Source organism: Pinus tabuliformis, chromosome 9, assembly GCF_031772625.1.
Source record: "Pinus tabuliformis cultivar Carrire ecotype Pingquan chromosome 9, CPIR1, whole genome shotgun sequence".
Lineage (NCBI taxonomy): Eukaryota > Viridiplantae > Streptophyta > Pinopsida > Pinales > Pinaceae > Pinus > Pinus tabuliformis.
This window is the reverse complement of record NC_142307.1, coordinates 978,275,190-978,298,538: the sequence shown is the minus strand read 5'-3', so window position 1 is coordinate 978,298,538 and position 23,349 is coordinate 978,275,190. Positions and strand designations below refer to the sequence as shown.

General features: G+C 42.4%; 1 protein-coding gene across 2 annotated transcripts in view; it reads right to left on the bottom strand.

Moving 5' to 3' along the window:
• ALN (allantoinase) overlaps positions 1 to 23,349 on the bottom strand; it is a 538,476-nt gene that overhangs the window by 336,397 nt on the left and 178,730 nt on the right. The window lies entirely within an intron of this gene.

The window sequence follows — 23,349 nt, the reverse complement described above, 5'->3', positions numbered from 1 at the left end:
ATCTCCTCTTCCCTTCTGCTCAGTTGTTGTTCAGTGATTCGCACTCCCCTTTGGAGTGAGAAACTATGCTCACGACGACTGCTGCTCTACAAGGAAAATCAAACTTCTTGAGACTAGAAGTTCCCTGAGGAAATTTTTCCTTTAGTGTGTGCTCTTCTTCCTTCCACCTAACGCTAACTTTGCTCTAGCAAACTATTGCAAAACCACTTCGTCCAACTAGAGAACTGCTCTACGAAAATACTGGGTTGCTCCCTCTGCCTCTGGAATCACTCAATCTAGAGATAGATATTTTTTGTCCCTCACTCAGAAAAAATCAAATCTCCTCAAGTAACTCAACCTCTTGGCAAAGTGATTGGGCTGCCTCTAGGGTTTCAATCTACTGTCCACACTGAATAGCGAAACTCCTCCTGTCTTCGCTACTGAGCTCTCCGGTTGATCAACTGTGCTCCAATACCATGTGAAAATTCCAGAACCAGAATCCTATTGCAGCAACTCGAAATTATTATCCTAATTGTTAACTAATTTTAACAATTTATTTATTGTTTCCTACAGCAAATACTGAATAACTCACACTGCAACCCACACAAATAAAATTGCGGAAGAATAAACATTGGAGGAAATGCTAGCATAGACACATAAAATAACACAATTATTTTTGGACAAAAGTCCCCGGAAAATCCCAACCTGGGAAAATCAGTGCAGCGGCTGAGGGTTTAAATATTAAGCAACATTGAAATAATCTGAGTAAAATTAGTTGCCGAAGCTGGCAATCCTAGAGAGAAATACTGGAAAGGAAAATCTAATGAGGAAATCTCCTCACTCCATAGGAAAATTCGAGCTCTAACCTCGGCTCAAATTGAGCCATCCAAACTGGCTCTGCACGCTACTACGTCACCCTAGAGCAGTCCCTTCTGCACTTAGTTTGAACCAGCTTCTCCTCCAGTCATTTGGTCTGCTACTGTCTGGGAAAATGTCTCTCCTGGTGATCCAGGTGGATCTTCAGACGCACAGGACAAAGAGGGTTTATGAACGCTCAAAAATCAAAGTGTTCAGAATGACGTCGACCCAGGACTAGAGCGTAGATCTCGTCGTCCTAATCATGGAGGTGCGAACGACACTTCAATCCGAGTCCGGATGATGAAGTTATCGTGAAAATAGTCTGCCTTAGTTCCTTTGAAAAAGGAGGCATTTCTCATAAAAATGAGTTTCAAGCCTTATAAAGGAAAATCACAATCGGAGGGTCCAAAGGGACGGACTTAAGGCCGGGCTTTTAGAACCCCCAATCAGCGATCCTCGATTAATCGGAGTCGAGGGCAGGCAATCGGCGATATGAATTTATTTTGATTATGGATTTATTGTCTAGCCGACCAGCAACTTATGTAGGCTCTAGAAGCCCAAACGTCATGTCTATTCAAACATCCACGTTTTTAATATAAATAGAAGGAGACTTTAAGTCATTCTACACACTCACTCTCTTGTGATCTCTCTTCATCCTGTTTTGGGTTTGATGGAGAAAAGATCCAAAAGAAGTGCCCTAGTATCTACGCTATCCTAATGAAGATGAAATGCTGGACATCTAGACACAGGCCCTAAACGCAGTCACCGAGGATCCTCATACGCCGTATAAAGGTGACTATATCAAACCCTAGCCACAGTAACAAAAGGAAGCACAGCCGCAGTTGAAAGGTGCTCTATCACAAGCCCTAATACGCAGATCAGATAAGACTTATGTACGCAGATCAGAGAAGACTTATGATGACATTAATACGCAGATCAGGGAGACTCATACGCAAGATAGTCAACATGATAAATCATCAAAATTATTCGATCTCTCTGAAATACATCTTCGACTCTGCGTAGTAATGTTGAGAAGGCTTTGCATTGGGTTTGAAGTTATGATTTTGGGTTAGGGCTTTCTTAACTTGAAAAGGGTTTCACTTTAACTGTCTCGCAGGTGGGTCTTGTTGGAGGTCTTCTACCACAATTTCAGCCAAGATCTGGATAGCGTATTCTATCTCTACGGCCTAGTGAAGTATCACTGCTCTGATCCATCTCGGAGGGTTTGTTGCAATGTTTAATCATTGGATCTGGTTTTGGTCTCTGTAGAATCACTCAGCACTTACTGTAACTCTAACCTGAGACACATTTACAGCATCACCAAAATTTATCTGCGGAAAATCTGAAGCATGTCACATGTCTGAGGTAGAAAACCAATCGCCTTAGATGATTGTGAAAAACTGGAAAGTTTTGGGTTAGTGATTTATTATAAGGGTCTCATTGGTGGTATTCGCTGTCTGAAGGAACAATGTTCAGCCTGTGAAACGACAATAGTAGCATTCTCAGCCTACATCTTGTAGCATTGTTGACAAGTGGCATATTATATGCAGACCTTAATTCACTATTCTGTTGCAGACCTAAGATAGCTCTCATACTTGCCTTGAAGCTCGAACCTGTCAATTACCTGCGGTCTTGGACTTCTAAAACAAGTTTGTTGGTTTATACATTATGAAAACTCAACGCTGTTATGTATACGCATTGGCAGTATGAGCAGCATGATGCATATGGGCAGTATGAGCAGCATGATGCATGATGTATGAGATCATGAGCATCATGCTAAATGTAATCATGTGCATGGGCAGCGCAATGATGCATGGAGCATGGGCAACATCATAGTAAATGTAATCATGAGCATGGGCAACTTGATGGTGGATGAGACCATGGAAAGATGTGGCATGATGAGCAGCATAAAGATGAGAGCAGCTCAGTCATCTAGATCCAGCATTGTAATGGGGCAGCATGGTGCTACATGGTAAGGTGCGGCAAATGGATGAGGTGCAGCACTACGATAGGTGAAGCCATCACCTTGGAGATTCAGTTGAAGCAGAATGCCTTCAACTGATCTCACCATTATACAGAATGATCTATGCTAAATCTAGATAAGTCAAAGTGTTGACTTCTGTTGTAAATGTACTATCTCTCTCTCTCTTTCTCTGTTGATCTTTGAAGATAAAAGAAGATTTGATCAAAGGGTTTCCCCACACATTTTGGGGTTTGTCCCTGGCTTGCGCCACATCTTGTGTCCTCTTGTCTTGGCTTGTTTTCTGCGATTTATATTCATGTTCTATCTGCAGTTTACTATATGCTAATGTGATTGCTAATATGGAAAAGAAATTAAATAAATTGCTCTTTAGAACATACCTAAACTTAACAACTTTAGAACCAGCGATATAGCAATTGTCAATATCGGCGTCGGCGATTGGTGTCGGCATATGCCAAGGTATCGGCAAAGAACCCCGGGCCGTAGCGATAGCGATATGCGATGCGATCTCGACCGTCCAGATCAATGGCCAGGATTAAATCGGCGGTCGGGAGATCGGCAATCCCAGATACCAAGGGGCGATGCGATAGCGACATGCGATGCAATCTAGACTGTCCGATCAAGGAACAGATCAACGTTCTAGATCTAATCGGCACATCGGCAATCAGCGGATTGGCGATCGGTGATCCCCCAATATACAGGGCCATTAACATCAGCGATTTGCGATTGCGATATCGTGCGGACCCGATGCGTTTATAGACCCGATTTGATGAAATTTGAAGTCCGATTTATTGGAATTTTCAATGTTTTTTGTGTATTTCTGTTTAAACGAAAAAAGGCCTATTTTCAGGGTTGGTTGCGCTCGTCGATCCTTCTATGCAAACAGCTTCTATTATAAACAAAACAGATCCCATTTTAAGCGGCCTTTGTCATAAAAACATGTTATAAAACACAATGAATGACAGAGAGCCGAGGCTAGGGAGAGAGGGCCCGAGAGCCTGAGTGTCAAAATCATCCCAATGGAGGTGGCTGCGCCCGATGGAGAGTCACAGAACTAGAGGGCCAGACAAAGCCAGAGATAGCTAGACTGTGCCCGCGAGTCACTCAGAGTGCTTGAAAGACAGAGCGCCACAGAGCCGCAAAGCCACAGAGCGTGATCAAGGCAGCGCAAGAAGGTAGCCACACAACCAGAAGGTCGGGCAGAGCCACAGACCTGCAGTGATATAGCCAGAGCACTATAAACCAGATAGCCAGAGAGCTACGTTGCAAAGAGTCCAGAACAGTCGTCTTCTTGCCATCGATGTTGTGAGATCGATGTTTCAGCAAGCTTCAGCACGTTGACAGCTTCTGTTTCAGATGCCCTGATTGTGAAAGCCAGAAAACTATCGATGCAAGGGGAACCGAAGTCCAGTTTGGTAACGGTTTGTGCCTGTGCAGCGATAATGTGAACAACACTATTCACCGTGGATTGTTTTTGCTAAAGATATGAACATCCACTTCTTCAGATGGTCCCTTTGTAGTGAGGTATATGATTATTGTCCATGTACTTCTTCTTTATGTATTATGCTGCACGGATCCTTGATTGAGGTTGATGTAGGATCTTAATTATTACATGTCATGATTCCTTGCTTGATTTTATACGGAATCTTTTATGTGATGTACTTGTTGTCATAACTTATCATGTTATGTTTTGAGATCTCTTGTTGTATGTTGTTGGGATACTCTTGTTGTCGTCATGCATGTTTTGTTTTTGAAATCCCTTTTGTGCCATGTTGGCAGGATGTTCATCATGCATGTTTTTGTGTCATACTGATAGGAGTTTGATTGAGAATTTCAGTTGTGGAATATCTCTTAGAGCCACTCCTGCGTGAGGGCATTCTTCCTTGTATGATCGCGACATCATCTCTTGTGTACATCACCTTTATTGACAACACTTAATGCAGCGGCCTACACCATCTTGACACCAGGGCCCGGGGACGTAGTCCCTCCTAGACAAACTCTGTTATCAACGGCTTATGTTTTCATGTGTTGATGATTGTTATGTTCCTCTTCTTTTCCGCATGCAGATGTATTCATTAATGTTCTTTTCAAATGAAAATTAAACACATCACGAAAGTAAAAGGTCTTGGAAGGGTCCATCTTCACACCCGGACCTAGGTCAAGTGGTATCAGAGCGGTCTTTGCATTGATGTGAATTTCGGTTGTGGAATATCTCTTAGAGCCACTCCTGCGTGAGGGCATTCTTCCTTGTATGATCGCGACATCATCTCTTGTGTACATCACCTTTATTGACAACACTTAATGCAGCGGCCTACACCATCTTGACACCAGGGCCCGGGGACGTAGTCCCTCCTAGACAAACTCTGTTATCAACGGCTTATGTTTTCATGTGTTGATGATTGTTATGTTCCTCTTCTTTTCCGCATGCAGATGTATTCATTAATGTTCTTTTCAAATGAAAATTAAACACATCACGAAAGTAAAAGGTCTTGGAAGGGTCCATCTTCACACCCGGACCTAGGTCAAGTGGTATCAGAGCGGTCTTTGCATTGATGTGAATTGCAGTGTGAACAATGACAGAGGATGAAAGAGAGATGTACGAGACCATGCTTAACATTTCTAAGAAAGCGGAAATTATGTATGAAACTCTACAAAAAGTGACAGAGGAAAAGGAGCGGTTACAGCTTAAGTTGAAAGCCACAAAAGAGGCTATCGAGGAATTGAAGCAAAACCAACATAATCTTCAAATAGAGAACGATGAATAGAAGATGCGTCTACATGAAGAGAAAAAGGAAAAACAAAGTTTTCTACAACAGCTGCAAGCAAAGGACGAGGCCTTGGAAAAGTTGTAGCGTGACCCATGTGAGGTAAAAAGTAGTTCTCCATCTTCATGTATGTTTCTTGATGATGATTTCGTTGTGCTTGAAAATCACACCACAGGAATTGGCTCCAAACTGTTTGAAGAGAATGGGGTATGAAGGAAAAGGCTTGGGCATTAATGGCCAAGGCATTGTCAACCCCATCAAAGTAGAGGAATTACCCCGTCAGGCAGGACTTGGGTATGTCAGGAAAGAAGTTGGGAAATGCGTTGAGACAACAAGCGAACCACCAACAACAGATGATGAGAAACCCTCATCAGTTCTTTCCAAATCGAAAGAGAAGGTAAAAGATGTTGATTTCCTTTCGATTTCATCTTCTCATAGTATGATGTCTGTTGGAGATTTGGAGATCCCAATTACAGGGACAAACATGAGGCTCCTTACAAGGATGAGGCACGAGGAGAAAGAAGAACTTGGTGTTAATAACCAAGGCATAACTCCACCTTTGGAGGTTGTGCATGAACATCCATTTGCAGGCTCGAGATACACTAAAGGAGAGTGCTCGAAGGTGTTAGAGTTGTCTGAGACATCGTCGAGGAAAGAGAATGATGGGAAAACATCCCCATCATCCCATGGCAGTTTCCATTGCAGGGAGAGAGCTGAGGCAAGCTCTCATCGCCATACTGACATCAGAGACAGCAAGGGAAGGTATAACCATTTTCGATCTTCGAATGTTCATTTTGATTATGATCATGTTGTTAATAATGAACGAAGATCAAGGCATCGAAAACATGTACCTTTTGTGGTTTACCTAACCATACCTTTTCTAAGTGTTGGAAAAGAATGGCAGCACTCATGAGGCGTGAAAGACCCTCTCAACAGCATGAAAAGAAATAGGTTAAGCAGATATGGAGGAAGAAAGCCTACTGCAGTCATTGCGACAGAAATGGCCATCAAAGAGCCACTTGTTGGAGGCTCCATCCAGAGCAGCACCTTAAAGACAAAGCGTTGATGCGTGAACCAGGTAAAGCAGTTGTTCGACAAGAAAAACCACCTCAAGGAGGTGACCCATTCACATTGATAAGTGAAAAATGGTTTCTAGACATGTTGTCGTTTCATGGTCATTCTTTTGTAAATCATTTGTTGCATTTTAAAATGTAAAAGTGATGATGTGTTTCCATCACTTGGTCAGCAACAATGATGTCTGGTCATGTTTTGAGTCGTATTTTGAGTTGCATGTTCAAACTCTGAAAGTGATGTCATGTTTCCATCACTTGTCCACACAATAGTGTTTGGCCTTATGTATGTAAATCGTGTGTTGCAGTGATGATGTGTTTTCCATCACTTTTTGAAGCAACCATGATAGGTTGGCCTTGTTGTTATAGCTGGGATATTACGTCCATCTTGTTGTAAACTTGACCACCAAGTATGTGTTATAAACTCGTGGCAAGTGTGGGACATTTGGGTCATTAGTTGGTCATGTTATTCAAAGCATGTAAATTGCAAAAACAATGTACTACAAGTTGCAGAAGTAGCAGGTGTCAGTTCGTCGCTTAAGGCTCCGAAGAACAAAGGTGGAGATGGAAGTGAGACCTTTTCAGGACGCTTGTGATGCAGATAGGGCACAGAGAGAGTTCCAGATTATTTTTCATGCTTTTGGAGGACCAAAAGCTCCTTAGTGGGGAAGATTGATCTAGGTGGATCTTCAGACACACAGGACAAAGAGGGTTTATGAACGCTCGAAAATCAAAGTGTTCAAAATGACGTCGACCCAGGACCAAAGCGTAGATATCGTCGTCCTAATTGTGGAGGTGTGAACGGTACTTCAATCCTAGTCCGGATGATGAAGTTATCGCAAAAAGAGTCTGCCTTAGTTCCTTTGAAAAAGGAGGCATTTCTCATAAAAATGGGTTTCAAGCCTTATAAAGGCAAATCGCAATTAGAGGGTCTAAAGGGGCGGACTTAAAGCCGGGCTTTTCGAACCCCCGATCAGCGATCTCCGATTAATCGGAGTCGGGGGCAGGCAATCGGTGATATCGGAACTTTAGAACCAGCGATATAGTGATTGCCGATATCGGCGTCGGCAATTGGCGATCGGCGTCGGCATATGCCAAGGTATCGGTGAAGAACCTCGGGCCGTAGTGATAGCGATATGCAATGCGATCTCGACCGTCCAGATCAACGACCAGGATTAAATCGACAGTCGGGAGATCGGCGATCCCAGATACCAAGGGGCGATGCGATAGCTACATGCGATGCAATCTTGACCGTCCGATCAAGGAACAGATCAACGGTCCAGATCTAATCGACACATCGGCGATCCCCCGATATACAGGGCCATTAACATCAGCGATTTGCGATTGCGATATAGTGCGGACCCGATGGGTTTATAGACCCGATTTGATGAAATTTGAAGTCCGGTTTATCGGATTTTTCAATGTTTTATGTGTATTTCTGTTTAAACAGAAAAAGGCCTATTTTCAAGGTTTGTTGCGCCCACCCATCCTTCTATGCAAACAACTTCTATTATAAACAAAACAGATCCCATTTTAAGCGGCCTTTGTCATAAAAACGTGTTATAAAACACGATCAGTGACAGAGAGCCGAGGCTGGGGAGAGAGGGTCCGAGAGCCTAAGTGTCAAAATCATCCCAATGGAGGTGGTTGCGCTCGATGGAGAGTCGCAGAACAAGAGGGCCAGACAAAGCCAAAGATAGCTAGACTATGCCTGCAAGTCACTCAAAGTGCTTGAAAGACAGAGCGCCACAAAGTGTTGATGATTGTTATGTTCCTCTTCTTTTCCGCATGCAGATGTATTCATTAATGTTCTTTTAAAATGCAAACTTAACACATCATGAAAGTAAAAGGTCTTGGAAGGGTCCATCTTCACACCAGGACCTGGATCACCTGGCCTCCAGAACCTTTGTCCAGCTTCTGGCACTAAAACTCGTCTTTCGCCAACAAAATTGAAACTGCCTCTAGAGGCTACTGCGCTACCCCAATATCAGCCTCTCTGTGGCTCTTCTGCCTCTCTGCAAATGCACTCACCGGATCTGGAAATCTTCCTCCGACTTCACTGTCTCTGCCCCTCTCTCACTGCTTCGATCTCACTAGCTCTCTCTCCGACAACTGACTGTTGCTACTCTAGAAATCGATCTGCTGCTGAAATCGAACTTCTCAAGTGTATTCTCCAAGTGCCCATCAACTTCTTCTTATAATCTTCTGTTGGGACTCCAATGGCCAAGATTAAATCTTAATCGATGGCTAGGATTAACTTGAAGTCAATCCGTGTGAGTTTCTATATCATTCACGCCTTGACTTAATTAATTTTGATTAATTAACCATATTCCCTAAGTTTAGACTTAGAAAATATTTAAAAACTGGCTAATAATCTAATTAAGTCATTTCTAGGCAAAATTTCCAGAAACGATTTTTGGGTTTTGGAGATCTCATGTATTATAGCCTCTCCACAAAATTTTGTGGCTCGAACACATCTGATGATACAAAAACTAACAATAGAAAGTCACTTGTGAAAGATGAATCAACAAACAGATGTGAAGTGACCTTAATGATCCTTATCCTAGAAGGAGGTTAAAGAAGGAGCTTACTTGCTCTTCAAGCAAGGTACAAAGATTTCTAGGATAAAGAGGTGTGGATTTGAGGGCTACATTAGAGGAATACGCCTTGAAAAGGAGTTTCCCGATCCTAAAATCCTTATTGAACTTGACTTCGCCAATGGTTCTTGAAGAATTGACTTTTCAAAGGTATGGGACCACATGGGACCAAGTGGACCCAATTTAGGCTAAGGAGAGAGAATCTAGCAACTAGTGATGTTCTTAACCCAGACAAGGACGGGGAAAGGATCAAAGCAAGAATTTCCAATTAAAGGTATCAAAGTGATCCTATGAGGTGCTAGCCTAGGGAATACCAGTGCAAAGTTTGATTTCAAAGCTAGGGCTTGGGTTATCTCACAACTCCATAATCAGAATGGCTTCAAATTTGGAGGAGGCGTTGAGGACACACTAACGCAGTAGTGGCTAGGAGATTGAATTTTTTCTATGGCTAATTCATCGAGAAAGTGATGCCCTAAGCAACCCAAATTGGCTAGACCTAGAAGAGAAAGAGAAGAGGTGGAGAAAAATGTTCTTTAAGTGATCACCTATTGGTAGACCAATTCCTAATCCCTTGGGGAGAATGGAGTCTAGGAGAACGATGAGAAAGGACTTCGTGTTTCATTAGAGGCCTTAAGGACTACTTCACTTGGCCTTCAGGGCAAAAAGAAGTGACCTCAAAGATTTTATACTTCGCTTTGCAAAAAGAGATGCTTATCTAGATAAATTCACTGGTAGAATTATCCCTAGGAGATTTCACTCAATTTGTGGGGTTATCTGGGCAAAGGTGAACCAAGTGCATCTTCCTCGTCCAATAAGTTCTAAACATCTTTGGAGATCCATGGAGTGTTGTGCTTGTGAAAATTTCTGAATCTACACATCAGAAATTCTACTGCAATCATTGCTTTATCATCTCCTACTTGTTTTTACTTTCAACAAGTTATTTAATTATTTAAACAACGATGAAAACACTATTGCAGACTACACATACATACAAATCATGAACTGAAAATAGAACGAGACAAATACACAAAGGACACCTTATTTTTGGACAACACATCCCCAGAAAAACCCAATGTAGGAAAACTGATGCAGCGTATAGAGGGTTTGTATTATTAAGCAAGCAAAATCTGAGTATAATAGGTTGCCTCTCACACCGGCTAACCTTTCAGAGAAATCTCGGCAGCACATACGAGGGTTTATCTCATTCTCCAAGTCACAACTAATCCACTGAATGGCTAACTCTGGCTAGCACTGCAAAAATCCCAGCACAATCTACTCTGTGTGGGCCAGCGTCTTGCCTCTGGGAGACTGTGTCACTTCTCTGCTGGATCGATTTGCTCTCAGGAGCTTCGACTTCAGCCCTCTTGGCTCAGAACATCGAACTCCCAGCAAAATCTCGAACTCTCGTTGATTATCTAGCACTGCCACTGCAAGAACCCTCTTGGCCTATGTCATCTTTGCGTGAGCCCCTTCCTCGGTTGCGTACGCCTCTGCCCTACCTCTCTGATGCTACTGCTGCCTCTCTTCCTGGTACTTGTTGGCTCGGAACTCCCTTCCGATCCAACTCTCTGCTATTGCCCCTCTCACTGCAACTTAGATCACCTATTCGATTTTCTTAGCAAACTTCACCCTAGAAAAATCGATTTGACTAATCACTTGGTGTATCTCCAACTGACCCTCAAGCCTCCTCTTATACTTTTCCTGTTGATGAATCAACGGTTGAGATTAAGTCCCTAATCAACAGCTAAGATTAAAACAGACTTGATCCTCGTCTCTTAGAAGCTTCTCACCCATATTTTTATTAATACCCATTAATATTTTTATTTTCTTAAGTTTAGACTTAGGAACCCCATTAAAAATATTAATTATTTTAATAACTCACAATCTGGGTGGAATTTCTCCAAATGATTTCTAGGTCTTGGAGATCTCATGTGTTCTATCCCCTCGACAAATTTCGAAGCTAGAGAACCTCCGATGCTACCCAAAATCAACACTCCCTCTTAGCGAGGAATGTGCTCTAGCAATACTTCCCAACAAAAGTATCACACTAATCCATGGCATCAATCCTCTGCGATGCTGATGATTGGCTTGCTGCCCTTCATCCACTGCACTGTCGCATCCTGTACTACTGCCCATGACACTGCCACTGTCACTGCTATACCTATACTGCAACTCTCTCTCAATATGCTCCATCATGTTGCCCATAGCACTGCCACTGCTAACTACTACACTGTAACTAAGTTGTCGAGAAGTAAGCAACTGAAAAGTCATCCAAAAGCTGACATGCTGGTCAGACTAGATGCCTCGTGATGCTGAAGCTGCCTCTGCTGCTAACCTGTGCTGACCCTCTGCTGCTACTGCGTTGTTGCAATCTGCTCTGTGTCTCCCGCACTGCTGCAACCTCCACTGCGTTGTTTCAGACTCTGGCACTCTAGCTCTGCCATTGTTGCTCCATCATCCCTAGCACCAACTGTCTCTCGTCATTCTTCTACTGTCATTAAGGGCTCCTGTAGCCGTATGTGATCTAAGAGTTTGGGCACCTCAAGGATCCTGCCCCAGTGTAGACCTCCTGACTACAGCTCGATATCGCCCCACCTCTTCTGTAGAGGTGTATGGGCACTCATGGCACAATCCTCATCATCGTCCTCTTTGTCAGCTTTCGGTGGAGCAACCTTTGAGTCAAACTTCTCTTCCTTGCCCTTCTTCTAAGGGCACTAAGTGGCGAAATGTCCCAGTTCCCCACATCTAAAGCATCTGACTTTGGTTATGTCTTTCTTTTTCCTCTTTTGCTGCCCTTGCTATCTCGCTGATGCAAGAGTTGCACCCTCCTCTTCCTCCTTGGCTCTGACTCCTTTGTCGCTACTTTCTGCCTTGGTTAACTGTCTGATCTCTTCCTGTCGAAGAGCTGCCCACATCTCCTCCCCACTGGGGAGAGAAGCCCTGCCCAAGATGCTCTGGGCAAAGGTCTCCCAGTCTTCAATGACTGCATTCAGGGCAATCCTGACCATGAACTCAAGATCTGGTTTAGACCCCATGAGAGTCAACTGGTCTCGAATCCCTTGCAATCTGAGAAGGAATGGATCGATTTCTTCTCCCTTCTGCATCTAAAATTGTCTCAGCTCGTTCTCAAGCAACATCTTCTGTTGAACAGAAATTCCTTCATACAAAGTGGTCAAGGCCTCCCACATCTCCCTTATTGTGTCCTTTTTAGCAATATGTGGGACCACATGATCCTTGACCCCATCCAAGATCATACTCTTCACCTTTGCTTGAGCCTCCTCATATTTATTGAGAGGATCAGCATCGACCGGAATAGCAACCACCTTCAAGGCATAATCCTTGATGCGATTCTTGTCGAAGACTGCCAGGATCCTAGCGTTCCAGATGACAAAGTTGGATGCTCCATCCAATCTCTCCTGATCCATTAGTCCATTAACTGCCATCTCTGCTCAAACAAATATAGAACAAGTTCTCTTCTCCCTCTCTCACTGCTTCCCCAGCAAGACTCAAATCTAGATTTCTTTGGCACTAGAAATCCTCTAAGGAACAAGTTCCTTCTAGACTCCCTCTATGTCCTGATTTCCTTCACGGAAATCCACCCGCCAAATAATGTCGAATCACCCCTTCTCCAATCCTCCTTTGCTACTGCTCAGCAACTTGAACCTAGCTTTCTTTGGCAAGAAATCCGTTAAGGCAGTGACTCCCTCTACCTTGGTTTCGTCTCCACAGACACTATTCTGTGACAACAGCAACAACGTCCCACTAGCACCACAGATTGAATCTGCAATGCTCCTTCTGCCCTGGCAACTGACTGATCTGAGCCCCTCAAGCTCTGCACTGGCCCAGAAATCTGACTCAGTCACTGCATGAGCTCCTCTCGGCTACTACGTCTCCTCCTCTTGGCTTAGAAAGCTGACGCAGGCACTGTGTGAGCTTCTACATCACTGCTCTAGCACTACGTCACTCCTTCAGCTGCTCCTCTGGCTCTGAAACAGCGTTGTCACTCGGGACAGTTGCCTCTCTGCAGCAAATTTGTTGGATCTCTCGACTGATGGCTTCAGTGTCCTATCATATGCAATGCTCTGATACGATGTGAAAATTTCTGAATCTACACATCAGAAATTCTACTACAATCACTAGTTTATCATCTCCGACTTGTTTTTACTTTCAACAAGTTATTTAATTATTTAAACAACGATGAAAACACTATTGCAGACTACACATACATACAGATCATGAACTGAAAATAGAACGAGACAAATACACAAGGGACACTGTTATTTTTGGACAACAGTCCCCAGAAAAACCCAATGCGGGAAAACCAGTGCAGCATATAGAGGGTTTATATTATGAAGCAAGCAAAATCCGAGTACAATAGGTTGCCTCTCACATCGGCTAACCTTTCAGAGAAATCTCAGCAGCAAGAAATACATACGAGGGTTTACCTTGTTCTCCAAGTCACAACTGATCCACTAAATGGCCAACTCCAGCAAGCACTGCAAAAATCCTAGCACAATCTGCTCTGTGTGGGCCAGCGTCTTGCCTCTGGGAGACTGCGTCACTTCTCTGCTGGATCGATTTGCTCTCAGGAGCTTCGACTTCAACCCTCCCGGCTCAGAACATCGAACTCCCAGCAAAATCTCGAACTCCTGACGATTATCTCGCACTGCCACTGCAAGAACCCTCTTGGCTTGCGTCAGCTCTGTGTGAGCCCCTTCCTGGGCTGCGTAGGCCTCTGCGTTGCCTCTCTTGATGCTACTGCTACCTCTCTGCCTGGTACTCATTGGCTCGGAACTCCCTTCCGATCCAACTCTCTGCTACTGCCCCTCTCACTGCAACTCAGATCACCTATTCGATTTTCTCAGCAAACCTCGCCCTAGAAAAATCGAATTGACTGATCACTTGGTGTATCTCCAACTGACCCTCAAGCCTCCTCTTATACTTTTCCTGTTGATGAATCAACGGCCGAGATTAAGTCCCTAATCAACGACTAAGATTAAAAAAGACTTGATCCTCGTCTCTTAGAAGCTTCTCACCCATATTTTTATTAATACCTATTGTAACATTATCTAGTTTTGATAAGTTAGCATATTAGTCAAATAATTTTGAAAATGTTAAGATAGGATATGGATGCAAAAGAATGAAAAGTTAAAATGTTAGGAAAATTTGATGTTTTATAGGCATCCATATCAATAAAATGTTAGGTGTTAGCTTCCCTAAATAAATAAGGCAAAGGAAAATAAAATGTTAGGGAAGCAAAAGAAAAGGAAAGCTTCATTTTATGTTTTTGAAAATGCACAGGCTGCTAGTCTAAATGCGCCATAATCAAACATCCATTGTGTTTTCATGTGCAGAAGAAATTCAAAGAAGAGTGAAGGTTACTCTAAGGTTTATATGCTTATTTTGGATATTAACACTATCCTAAGTTTTAAAAAAACCCATAACCTAAGTATTAATCCCATATCGCCCCTCCACCAATCCATTCCCTTCATATCATTTCCCTAAGTTCATACCCCCCTTATATTTCATATTTCCCGACATCACATTAAATGTCGATTCCTGACCCCACCAATCCATCCTATCACATCACGTTAATTCTCCGCCATATCACTCTTCATCTCCGCCTATCGCCTCTCATCCGACAACCCTCATGCCATTTCGACCCCCCTTCACCATCCGAGCTTTACTACCAAGGGGGTCCAAAATGGGCAGTATACCAAACCGCGCCCACCCCTACGTGGCAACTCCACAGCGTTTCAGACCCCCCATGAGAAAAACCACAAACCGCTCACCCCCCCCAAAAAAAGCTGAATTCCTTATTCCCGATACCACTTACCTGACCGTTGTGCATCCGCCATTCCTCTGCTGCCACCTCATCTGTCTGTTAACCCCATCAAATCATATTCATTCCCTCCATAATCAATCTGTTAAGCATTTAATTTGCTTAGCTGTTAACTCAACAGACCCGCGCCACCAATGGAAAACCAGAACTCCTATATAAACCTTCTTCTTGTCTGTTTACAGGTTACAAAATTCTTGTTTTATCACTGCCATTGCTTTGATTACAGGTTGCTCGCCAAATCCCGACACTGTCAACTGCCAGCGACACTACCTGTCTGATCATTTTCAAATTATTCCTTTTGTTCCTGGCCCTAGAACTTTCTATCTGTTCGTGAATTGTCTCCTTTCCCAATCAAGTTTTCACTATCAACCTTAGCCATCATGCCTCCCAAGGACAAAGGACCAGAGGAAATTGTTAATCCTCTAATCTATCCTCCTGTAGATCTTCATCATATCCCTATGGCTGATAGAGACTACAAGATCCACGAAACACTCTGTGAGCTCGACCTCTTTGAGATGTACTGCTGGCTCGAAGATAAATACATTGATAAATCAGATGATATCCAGCTGTGGGAGTCAAACCTACCTCATTACATCTTTCCTCGTACCCACAGCACTCCTGATTTCATTAGAAAATGCCATGCCTCATATTTGCCAAGCCAAAGGGCCATAGTCAATCCCAATGGACAAATTTTATTCACCATAACCCCTCAGGCTATTGATCAAATGATGCAAGCCCCCACAATCAACAATAGCACCCCATTTTCTTATGAAGCTCTGGTTGAAATATACCAGAAATTAGACTTTGCTAAGAGAGCCCAAACTCTTGAATTATTCTTAACACAAGATGCTGCATTATCAAAGAAAAATCTTTTGTATCCCTCATCCATATTCCCTGAGAGAGCCAAGAAGATAATCACTGTCATTTCCTACCTCCTTGGCTACTACTTTGACCAATTGGTAGATGAGGTCGTTATAAGATTTTTATCCATCTTTTCTAATGATGCTAAGCCCTCAATTGTGTTCAACTTCAGCCATTTTCTTGCAAAGTCTATCCATCAGCAGCTGGTCAAGTTTCCCACAGAGGAGGTATTTAAATATGCCTTTGTCTTAATCTACATGTTCCTATACTTTCAGGGGGACAACATGAACTTGTCATTGCAAAAGCTGGATGAGAAAGGAAACCAGCAGTTGGTCATTTTCTGGACCACTCTAGTTATGAAAGAATAGAAAGAATATACTTACAAACAGTTTACTGAGATGTTTGTCCATCCAGCCATAAGCCTCCTAAGCAGCAGAACTGAACCAAGGATTAGTGAAGAAATCAAAAAGGTCTTGCAGTTGTCAAAACAGGTACAAACAGGAGACTGGTACTTATATGAGAATTACATAGAGATAAGGATTTTTGGATGTGAGTTGCCACCATATAAGCTGCCAAAATTCCTCCCAATGAGGATTTTTGCCTTAGAATACATCAGGCAGATGATCAACATGGATGAAGTCCATTTTGTTGCTGCCAAGAAAAAGTCTCAGTTCAAGATAAAAACGCAGGTTGGTCCATTCATTTGCAACAGCAGGGCAGTAGGTCAAGAGGCTGACAAACTACTCAGGGAAATGCAATTTAATCTTAGTTTTACCTGGTCCTATGATCCATTAGGGATAATTTCCAGATTAAGGGTAGAAACCAAGTCTACTCCTTATTTTCACACACCTAGGCCAGAGATAGAAAAATATAAGAATCAGCCAGAGTGGGTTGAGAACACATTACAGGAGGCAGAAGAATAGTAGGTCTCCTCATCAACAGTGCAGACTCCTACAATGCAAGAAAAGACAGCCAAGAGGAGTAGAGAGGAAGAGTCTCCTTTAGGGATTGATATCTTTAGTGAGGGATTTAAAATCATGTACAGAAAGAAGGCTAAGCTTAGCTCCAGACTAAGCCTTAGCAAAGATTCAGAGCAGCAAACTCTTATCACCACTAATGAGCCTCTTGTATCTTCATTAGTGGGTGATCAGTCTACACAATCTCCTACCACCTCCACAACCTCACAAGAGCAGCAGCAGATTATGCACACAAGTACATCTACTTCAAGCGAGCCAGAGAAGAGCATCATGGATATCTTCAAGGAAATAAAGGTCAGAAATGAAGCCTTGAAGATAAACACATACAACCAATTTTGGAAACAAACCTCTAGTGCCCAAAGCAGGCTACTGTCATCTTTTGACTCAGAGAAGGGGAAAATGCAGATGGCATTCCTTCAGGCACAAGTTCCTCAGCCCAAAGGAGCATTAGATTATAAGAAGACATCTTTTGAGTTTGATGTCAAGGACATACATCCCATTGACCAAATGGAGATGCATAAACAGACTGGAGAAATGATCTTCTCTACTGTAACTAGCAGCTATGACCTTGTCCAAATTACAGGTCACACTAGCAAATGTTCAGTCACAGCTAAAGATGGAGAAAGTTTCAGCTCTTGCCAAAGATACCAAGATTAAAACCTTGGAAGATTTGGTAATTAAACTTGGTTATGATCCTGCAAACATCAATGTTGCAGAGGAGTTGATCAAAAAGAAGAATTTGGATATAGCAGCACTAAGGAAACAGTTGAAACTCCCAGCTACTGAAGATCCTCTAGCCAAGGATATTGTAGAAACAGAGACTGAAAAGGCAGACATGATGAAACTCATCATAGAGCAGACTGCTCAGCTTAAGCAGATGGAGACAGAGATGGAGAAATTAATCAAGGAAAAGGAGAAGGCTGCTAAACAGACTGCTCCTTTAGAAGCACTTCCTATCACAGTCATTCCAACTGCCATATCAACTACCACCAGTATAGGAGAGGTTGCAGACCAGTTGGCTAGTGCAGTTCAAAATATGTCCCTGCAGACTGAAGAGATTAAGAAACTGCAAGATCAAGTAAAACTACTAGAGGATCATCAAAAGAAGTGTGACATTTTTCATGCAGCAGAGCTTCAGAGAGCTCAGAATCAAGTTGAGGCATGGAAGAAGTCAGCCACTGAGTCTTCCATTGGCTACACTCTTGGTAGTGTCAAAGAAATTATCTGGAACAACATCATAGAGGAGATTGATGAAATCTGGCCATGTATCCAAATCATTTTTGAGCAAAAGGAGTTAATGGAAAAGGCAAACCAGACAATTGCCAATATAAATGCTCAACTGGGAGAGATGCCTTCTACAGCCAACAGCATAATAAGGTTTCTCAATTCTAAGAACAGGTATGAACTGGATGATCTAGGAGTGGATGACAGGACTGAAACCATTCTGGAGGTAAAGAAAGTCCTGACTAAAAATAACTTGGTAGTGCAGTTAACTGAGAAGTGTCACACTCTGGAAATTGCAGTCAACATATTTTTCACAAGAATTGATGCATTAAACAAGAAAGGTCTTCCTTCACTGTTTGTCATCAATGATAAGCTAATGACCAGGGAGGATTACTTGAAGAAGCTACAAGACATTGCCAAGGACATAGCCAAGTCCTCCAACATCAAAGGTTCCATGACAGGCAGGGCATTCTATGAGGCCATCAGTAACATATGTTTTATTCAGAATGAGATAAAACATATTTTTACTGTAAAACCAACTTTTGCCAAGTATACTGAGGTAGATGAGATCTACCGTAGAGTAACTAAAATATCAATTCCAAATGAAGAATAGTGGGAAAAGTTGTGTGAATATCAGGATTAGAGGACAGATCAACTTGGCCAGCGCAGCACTAGAATAGTGGCCACTCAGCAACAGTTTTCCATCAAAACAGGGCCAGATGTTCAGATTCATTCTTTTGGACCGAATTTCTTCTCTTTCTGTTAAATTTTAAGTAATAATAGCATGCCTTGTCACTCAGGCATTGATTGTAATATTTTGTATTTTTGTTTAAATACTTCATTCTGTCGAAGTATTCAGGGTTGCACCCTTGAGCTAGTTACTAGACAGATTTGTACTAAGCTGGAGCATTTTTGATTGAATAAAAGATTATGGATTTACTTCATATGGCTTGTCTCTCTGTGAGTTATTTTCTTATGTTTTTCATTATGTATTCCTCATATAATTTATTTCATTTACAGTCATCCGATTGAAAATTTAATTGAATTTCAGTTTCATTTTGAATCCACTGTGAAGTTGTAGTTTAATTAAGAGATTAATTTACAAGACTGTCTGTTCTTGTAAATTCCTCTTTGAATTTAAATTGCACAAGATTTCTGAAATGACTTGATTATATTTTGTTAATTAAGAAAACACAATTTTCTTAATTTCTGCTTATAAATGGTGAAATACTCTATCTGAATATTAAATCATTTATACTTCTCTATATTCTTCTTATCCATCACACTTAAAATCAAAATAACCATATGTATTTAAAGAAAAACCTTTTTTTTTATTAAGGATCTTTCTAAGTTTAAGGCACCTGTTAAAAGCAGTTCACTGGTCATCCAACCATTAAAATCAAACAAAATATTTTAGATGCTTTGGCATAGCCAATTGACCTTAGGTTATCTCAAAGGACAACAATACCCATTAATATTTTTATTTTCTAAGTTAAGACTTAGGAACCTCATTAAAAATATTAATTATTTTAATAACTCACAATCCGGGTGGAATTTCTCCAAACGATTTCTAGGTCTTGGAGATCTCATGTGTCATCCTCCTCTACCTCCTTTTCCGTCTTCGCTAGCGCTGCCTTGGAGTCAGACACCTCTCCCTTGTTCTTCTTCCTCAAACACTGGTTCGCATAATGACCCAATTCCCCACAGTTGAAGCACTTAACCTTGGAGAGGTCATTTTTCTTCCTCTTCTCCTGCTTCCCCGCAGATGCCAAAGTTGCATCCTCTTCCTCTTCCTTCTTGATCCAGACTCCTTTGTTGCTACTTCCCGTCTTGCTCAGTTGTCTGATCTCTTCTTGGCGAAGAGCCGCCCACAATTCTTCCCAATCTGGAATATTCGCCCTGCCTAGTATACTCTGGACAAATGTCTCCAACTCCTCGGAGACTGCATTTAGTGCAGTCCTCACCATCAACTCCTGATCCGGCGTGGCCCCTATGGAAGTCAGTTGGTCCCAGATTTCCTTCAATCTCTCGAGGAAGTGATCTATCTACTCCCCCTTCTGAATCTGGTATGACCGCAGTTGATTCTCAATTAACATCTTGTTTTGCACAAAAGTATGTTGGTACAATGTCTTCAAGGTGTCCCACATTTCCTTTGTCGTCTCCTTCTCGGCAATATGTTGGACCATATGATCCCTAACCCCATCAAGGATGATGCATTTTGCCTTAGCCATTGCCTCCTCGTACTTCTCATTATCAGCCGGGTCAACTGAGATAGCCACTGTTCTCAAGGCGAAGGCCTTGATGCGATATCTATCTAGAATGGACAGGATCTTGGCCTTCCAGACCACAAAGTTGGACGCCCCATCCAGCCTATCCTGATCCCTCAGTCCATTCATGGCCATATCTCTCCTCTTCCTTTTCGACTCCTCCGAGTCTCTACTTCCCTCTGGAAGTTCTCTCTTCGACTCCCTCTGAGTTGCAACTTCCCGTCTGGAAGTTCTCTGCTAGACTCCCTTTGAGTCTCGATTTCCCTCCTGGGAACCACCTACCAACCGTCAAGTCGCACCTCTCCAATCTCCTGTGCACCTGCAACACTAATTCGGATTCCTTGGCTAGAAATCTGCCTCGGTAGCGACTCCCGCTACCTTGGTTTTGCCCTATTAGGTATTGCTCTGCCCACAGCACCCCATCAGCTTCACTCCTCGCAATCTGCCCACAACTTTGTAAACCCCAACAACCGAAGGACTGAGCCTCTAGGCTTTACGCAATGCCAACACTGGCTGAAATGCTCCCCTAGCCAACTGTGTCAACCCTCCTGGTCTCTACGTGAGCCTCTTTCTTCCCTCCTCAACCTCTACGTTGGCCTCTCTCTGGCCCGGACTGATGACGCAATCCCTCTGCGTCAACCCTTCTTTTGTCGCTTTCTGCAAGGAACAACTTCTATCACTCGGGACAGTTGTTTCTGCTGCAAATGCTCTGCTTCAACTGGTGCCTTCAGCTCTCCTGTGATCTGCAACCACACTCTGATACCATGTTGAAATTTCTAAGTCTAACCGTTAGAAATTTTATCTGTATTCTTCTGGTTTATTTCTCCTACTTGTTAATTACAAACAAGTTATTTAAACATAAACATCGAAATAAACTCAATACAGACTCAACCATCCACAGATCAACAGCTGAAAGAAATAGCAAACACACAAGTGACACCGTTATTTTTGGACAACTCGTCCCCAGAAAAACCCAACTTGGGAAAATCGGTGCAGCAATTCTGAGGGTTATTTATTATGCAGTATATCCTTGAGTACAACTGGGTGCCAAACTAGCTCACCCGACAGAGAAAAATAACCGACAGTAATACCTCTCTATTCGGAAGCAGATATTCAGAAAATTTGCCCCACAAAACCCTCTCCAGCACAACTGAAACACTGCGTCAGCCCTTCTGGCCTCTGTGCAGCCTCTACGGCGTTTTGTGTCACTCCTGCTACCCTCTGCGTGGATGACGCAAACCCTTCTAGCTTTGTGTTGTCTCTGTTGGGCTCTGCGTGGCTTGCTCTAGCTTCTACGTCTGCCTCTCTGCCTCTGTGCTGGTTTCTCGACACTATCTCTGCCTCTTTGTCCAGAACTCACTGCCCCTTGCTGCAAACTGATCACTGATTCGACTTTACTTAACAACCTCGCTGTAGTAAATCGAATGACTGATCACTCTGGTGTGTTCTCCAACTGACCCTCAAGCCTCCTCTTATACTTTTCATGTTGGTCCTTCAACGGTCGAGATTACATCTCTAATCAACGGCTAAGATTAGATTTGGATTGATCCATGTCATTTAGAACCTTCTAACCCAGTTTTATATTAAGACCCATTAGTATTTTATTTTTACTAAGTTTAGACTTAGGAACTCCATTAAAAATATTAATTATTTTAGTATCTCCTAAACCGGGTAGAATTTGCCTAAACCATTTCTGAGTTTTGGAAATCTCATGTGCTTTAGCCTCTCCACCAATTTTCATGGCTAGAGCACATCTGATGCTACCCCAAATCAACACTTAATCCATAAATTGTATATCATGATAAATTGGTGGTAATTTGGGTAGTAGCCTAAGTGACCTTAGACTTGACTTGCCTTGCCTTAGGAACCTTGAGTGCTACTAGGGAAATCTCCCTTCTGTTGGACTTGTCCTTCACTAAAACAGGGAAAGTAATTGTCTAGGTAATAGTGCAACACTTCCATGTTCCACTCATCTTTGCACCTTCTGAAGGCTTTGAACTAAAGTGCAAGATTGTGTGATAACAAGCTTAACACCCAATTGGTTCATGATGTCTATTTAAAGAGCATGGACGGCCATTTGATAAAGCGATTTGCTAAAAGGTCATTTGCTAAAGATCGATTTGCTAAATGGTCATTTGCTAAATAAGTCCTAGCAACTTCTTTTCCCCTCAAAGTCCAAGTACAACTCCCTAGAAATCATCCAATGTGAGAAAACCTCTTTTTTCTTTTCTTTTTTACTTTTTTATTTTTTATCTAGATGAATCGACCACAGGGCTGAAGCTCATATTCGCGTGAAACAGAGTCAATTCCAAGCACAACCATCATAACCTCTAGGTGAACTCATACCCACGCACAGCCCACAAGGTAAATTGGGGGGATTTGAACCTCAAATCACATACTTCACATAAGACTACATATCACAGCCATTGCCAATCAAGCTGCTCCCTGGGCCGTGAGAAAACCTCCTCAAAATCATCAGGCATGACAGTTTGAATCATTCAGTTCTTCCAAACACATCACAAATCCCAAAAGGCCCCTTAATACCTGCTATCTTTAGTCAATACCTTACTATATACCATGTTGCATCCTTGCTCATCACTTTCACAACGCATTCTGCAGCCAAAACTGTTTCTGCTACTTGTATATCTGTCCATTTCGATTTCTTTTCTCACAGGTGGAAGGAACATGATTTCAAAATAACATACTTGCAATTGCACGAAACAAAAGATTCCCCTTATTTCAAGTTTCAAAAATCTCAAATTTCCCCAATTATCGTACACCCAACCTCTAGATTGCCTTTCTGTTGTAAATCAAAGCAATCAATATCTCATAATTATGATGAATTTCGTGATTTTCTATTAAAAAATTACTCACTCAGATTATTTTGGTTGAAGTCTTGTTTTATAAAATGTTTACTAGTAGCAGCCT